Consider the following 6,000-nt stretch of genomic DNA (forward strand, 5'->3'; position numbering starts at 1 on the left):
ATCGGTAAAGTTGTATCTCTGAATCAATGGAAATAACCCACTTGAAGAAAGCTATCAAGGTATAACATAAGCTTTCACATGATTATTTGTGTTTTTACAGCATCAAGGAAATATGAATAAATTAAGATGGTTTACCATGTGGAAAACCAGCAATTGACTTGAAGTTTCGATTAAAAAAAAAAAAAACCAAGTCTTTTAAACAAGTGGACTGAAATTTTGATGAAATACTCCTTACCCATGAAGACAAAGTATAAAGACCAAGTCCATGGTACTTGCTCCACTAGCAGTTATCATTTTGCCTTCCTTTGAAACACCAAATCAAGAAGACTAATTAATTTAATGAAAATGTGAGAGAGGAAACATCTATTGTTAAAGTTAAGGAAAATATATTAAGGGGAGTTAAAGATACCGGTGTCACGATCGAGATTCTAGACTCTTCCAGAGTACTCAAGAAAATGGGAGAACTTACAAGTATAGCACATTAGACCCTAGAACGTCTTAGATTTCTCTAGGACATCGAAGAATGATTTAGAACATTTCATGAAGACTTGTAAATATATGTAACTTGGTAGAATATTCTAGATTAGTCAAGAATATAGGACTAATGTAGTAATATCTAGAAACTTCCCAAGGGGGGGAAGGACAAGTATAAATAGGGAGGAGCTCATTTGCTCCAAACCATCGGAAAGTTTCCTTGTATTCTCTCGAGCTCTTATAATAGAAGTTCTCTTTCGTTTGTAGAAACTCGAAAGCCTTATTCTCTTGCTCACTTAATCGTTTATTCATCTCTAAGGAAGTGTTGTAGCCTGACTTAGTCGAAGTTACACTAAGTGGCCCACGGTGATTGAGTCGACCCGTGACACGTGGTATCAGAGCCAGGTTCGTACAAGCAAGAGATCATGGCTACGGAAGCAGGAAGTAATGAAGTAGCAAACCTACCCCCTGTCGTCGAAGAGAGAGGAAGGAAGTCCAAGAAGAGGGACCAATCAATAGATGCCTTGGCAAGCTTAGAAAACAAGCTTACAAGGACAGAGATTAACGTCGGTAAGATCCTTGAATGGAAGGATACCATCGATCAGTTCGTTGCAGAGATAAGTGATACGAGCGATGGATTAAAGGAGACCATCGGTGTCCTCAAGGAAGAAGTCCTTGGACTTGTCAACACCCTGCGGAATGAGTTCTGTGAGAAGATAAGCACTCTAGAAGATGAGGTGAAGCTATGCAAAGCAGCGATAGCCGGAGGATCTATTACGAAGATGACGCCACACACAGAAGCACCTAAGCCCTCGAAATATGGAGATAAGCGTGATCCTAAACTACTCGAGGAATTTTTCTGGTCCCTAGAATGTTATTTCAATGCTATCGGAGTAAAGGATGACAAGTACAAAATAGACACCGCCGTTCTGTACTTGAGTGAAAATGTGGCACTATGGTGGAGGCAGAAGCATGGCGACATTGAAAAAGGCTTATATGTCATAGACACTTGGGACGAGTTTAATAGATAACTCAAGAAACAATTCTGCCCCCATAATGCTAAGACGTTGCCATGAAGAAACTCCGAGGATTGAAACATGTCGGGTCTATTAAAGATTACGTAGCAGAGTTCACCGCCTTGATGCTGGAGTTACCCGATTTACAGGAGAAAGACAAGTTATTTTACTTCCAAGACGGACTATAATCTTGGGCTTACAACGAGCTCAAGAGGAGGAACGTCCAAGATGTTGACGAAGCTATAGCAGTAGCGGAAGACCTTATGGACTTCCGAAGAGATACCCCGATTAGGAAACCTAGTGGGGGAGAGAGACCGACAACTAGGCCACAACAAAAGGGCGATAAACCCGCTGCAAGACCATCAACTTTCAAGGGGAAGGCGATTGAAGGGGGACCTCGAAGGGAAGTCAAGTGCTACTTATGTGATGGCCCTCACCTAATCAAAGATTGTCCCAAGAAGAAAAGCTTCAATACGATGGTCTTCGAAGAAGAAAAGGAAGAGAGAGACGAGGCACAACTAGGCTCAATGCAACGCCTCAATTCGGTGGCAAAAGAAGAGACCCACTCGAAGAAGGAAAGAGGACTCATGTTTGTGAAAGTTAGTATAAACGAGAAAGTCGCTAAAGCCTTAGTAGACACAGGTGCGTCCCATAATTTCCTTTATAAAAATGAAGCTGAAAAGATGAACATTCAATACACAAAAGAAATAGGCTGGTTGAAAGTTGTCAACTCTCCTTTCGAGCCTATTCTTGGAGTCGCTTATGGGGTAGTTGTCGAGATCGGAGGATGGAAGGGTCCTATCGATTTAACTGTAGTACCCATGGATGATTATTGCATGGTCTTGGGGATGGAGTTCTTCGACCAAGTACGCCCTTTCTCGTTCGAAGATCAAACTATGCGTATCACCAAGGATTCAACGATACACATCGTACCCTTGGAAAGAAGCAAAACGGAGTCCCGGATCTTGTCGGCCATGCAACTTAACAAGGGACTAAAGAAGGGAGAAACGACATACTTAGTAGCGTTAAAAGAAGAAACCGCCCCTCTCAATGAAGAGATGCCATAGATAGTGAAAAAAGTACTAGAAGAATTCAAGGACGTGATGCCGCCAGGGAAGTGGATCACGAGATAGAACTCGAGCCCGGAGCTAAGCCACCAGCAATGTGTCCTTATAGAATGGCTCCACCGGAGTTGGAAGAGCTAAGAAGACAATTGAAAGAGCTACTAGATTCCGGATTTATCCGCCCTTCAAAAGCCCCATTCGGTGCCCCAGTCTTGTTCCAGAAGAAACATGACGGAAGTCTAAGAATGTGCATAGACTATCGGGCCCTGAACAAAGTAACGATAAAGAACAAGTACCCGATCCCACTGGTAGCTGATCTATTCGACCGACTTGGGAGTGCACGATGGTTCACAAAGCTGGACTTAAGGTCGGGTTATTGGCAAGTACGCATAGCAGTAGGGGACGAACCAAAGACGACGTGTGTGACAAGGTATGGCTCATACGAATTCTTATTCATGCCTTTTGGATTGACAAATGCCCCTGCCACATTCTGCACTTTAATGAATAAGATATTCCACCCATTCTTGGACAAATTCGTAGTGGTGTACTTAGACGACATAATAGTTTACTCAGAGTCGTTAGGAGAGCACGTTGAACACTTGCGGTTAGTCTTCCAAGTACTCAGGGAAAACCAATTATACATAAAGATAGAAAAGTGCTCCTTTGCCCAACCAGAAGTAACGTTCCTAGGGCATAGGATCGTTGATGGGAAGATCCATATGGATAACAACAAGATACGATCAATCCAAGAATGGGAGCCACCAAAGAACGTTTCTGAACTACGATCGTTCCTAGGCCTTATAAACTATTATCGAAGATTTATATCCGGATACTCAGCTAAAGCCACTCCCCTCACCGACCTTCTAAAGAAGAAAGTTTGGTGGGAATGGACTGAGAAGTGTCAAATGACGTTTGATCTTCTAAAGAAAGTTGTCACGGAGGAACCGGTCTTAAAGCTACCAGACTACACGAAACCATTCCAGGTGCAAACGGATGCGTCAGACTTCGCGATTGGAGGAGTGTTATTACAAGATGACCATCCAGTGGCCTACGAAAGCCGGAAACTGAATGATACAGAACGGAGATACCCGGTACACGACAAAGAAATGACAGCAATCATACATTGTCTTTGAGTATGGAGACACTATTTGCTTGGGAGTCGGTTCGTTATCCAAACCGACAATGTGGCGACTAGTTACTTCCAAAATCAGAAGAAGCTAAGTCCTAAGCAAGCTCGTTGGCAAGATTTCTTAGCAAAATTCGATTATGTCATGGACTATAAGCCAGGAAAAACCAATGTAATTGCCGACGCCCTGAGTCGAAAGGCCGAACTAGCAACCCTCACTCGAGTAACATGCGATTTTGCCGACCGGATCAAGGAAGGGCTAAACCACGATCCGTTGACGAAGAACTTAATGGAAATGGCAAGAGAAGGCAAGACCAGAAAATTTTGGGTCGAAGACGGATTATTATTCACGGTCGGCAATCGAATGTATGTCCCAAGATGGAACAACTTGAGAAGAGAAATCCTAAAGGAATGTCATGATTCCAAATGGGCTGGATATCCAGGTACTTAGGACTGTTCACTATTCGGATAAAACCGAATTATCCAATTGGACAATTTGGATTGGACTATTTGGTTTGGATATTCGGATTTTTGGATTGGTTTTCAACAAAACCGAATTATTATTGGATTTCGGATTGGTTTTGGTTTATAAAATAGGAACCGAATAATCCAAAAAAACCGAATAAACATTTATTATTTATCTATTTATAATATATATCTATAGTTTTTTATTAAGTTTGTAATTTATTTTTTTCAAATAGGAACGTTTCACCCGATAAAAAAACATTAATATGCATTTTCACTCAAAAGTTTTCTATCTATAAAATATTTAACTATAATATAAAATATTTAACTATAATATATGTTCTTATTAATTGTTTATACATTCCAAATCACAACTAAGTAATTTGTTTTTGCTTCTTGTGTAAAGTTTAATAATGTTATAATTATTTGTCATTTTAAAATGTTTCGGTTTTCGAAAACCGAATTATAAAAACCGATCCAACCGAATTGTAATTGGATCGGATCAGATTGGATTTAAATATAGTTTGGACTATTCGGATCCATGTTTTGAAAACCGAAATCAATTTGGATTCACTTGATTGGATCGGATCAAACCGATCCATCAAAACAAACACCCCTACAGGTACTCATCGTACGAAAGCAATCATAGAACGATCCTATTATTGGCCAAATATGCGAAGTGACATAGATGCCTATGTGAGGACTTGCCTTATTTGTCAACAAGATAAGGTCGAACAGGCCAAACCGGCGGGATTATTGGAACCACTACCGATCTCCGAAAGACCATGGGAAAGCATATCAATGGATTTTATTTCAGCATTACCGATGTCTGAAGGGTGCGGATCAATAATGGTGATTGTAGATCGATTCTCCAAATATGGAACACTTATTCCAGCCCCTCGGGATTGCACAACTGAAAAAGTAGGGCGACTATTCTTCAAGCATGTCGTGAAGTATTAGGGACTTCCTCGAAGTATCATAAGTGATAGAGATCCCCACTTTATAGGGAAGTTTTGGAGGGAGCTATTTAAGCTAATGGGATCAGAACTCCACTTCTCGACTAACTTCCACCCTCAAACCGATGGCCAAAATGAGAGGGTGAATCACTTGCTCGAGATTTATTTGAGGCACTTTGTCAGTGCAAACCAACGAGATTGGGCCAAGCTAATTGATGTGGCCCGATTTTTATATAACTTACAACAGAGTGAGGCTACGGGGAAGAGTCTTTTCGAGATTGTAACAGGCCAACAACCATTGACGCCCCAAGAGCTAACAAACGGTTACAAAGGATCAAGCCCACCTGCGTACAAGTTTGTCAAAGGATGGGACGAAGAACTCGACATAGCAAAGTCTTACCTACACAAGGAAGCCAAGCGAATGAAGAAATTGGTGGACGAGAAGAGGCAGCCAAGAGAGTTCATAGTAGGGGACGAGGTGATGGTAAAACTCCCACAAAGGATGTTCAAATCCACCCGAAAGGTACACAAAGGCTTAACACGAAGATACGAGGGGCCATACAAAGTTCTCGAAAAGGTTGGAACCCGATCATACAAGCTAGAATTACCATCCTACTTAAAGATTCATCCAATATTCCATGTAAGTCTCCTCAAGACTTACAATCGCGATGAAGAAGATCCATTGAGGAGCAAATCACATCGAGCCCCAGTAGCAAACGTAGTCTCGTATGACAAGGAGGTGGACGAAATCCTAGCAGATAGAACAGTTCGTAAACGAGGCTTACCCAATTGGACAGAATATTATGTTCGATGGAAGGGACTACCCGATAGTGAGTCTAGTTGGGAACGAGAACAAGATCTATGGCAGTTCCGAAGCAAGATCGAGGAGTACATATCTA

The sequence above is a fragment of the Lactuca sativa genome, chromosome 3 (genome assembly GCF_002870075.4).
Source record: "Lactuca sativa cultivar Salinas chromosome 3, Lsat_Salinas_v11, whole genome shotgun sequence".
Lineage (NCBI taxonomy): Eukaryota > Viridiplantae > Streptophyta > Magnoliopsida > Asterales > Asteraceae > Lactuca > Lactuca sativa.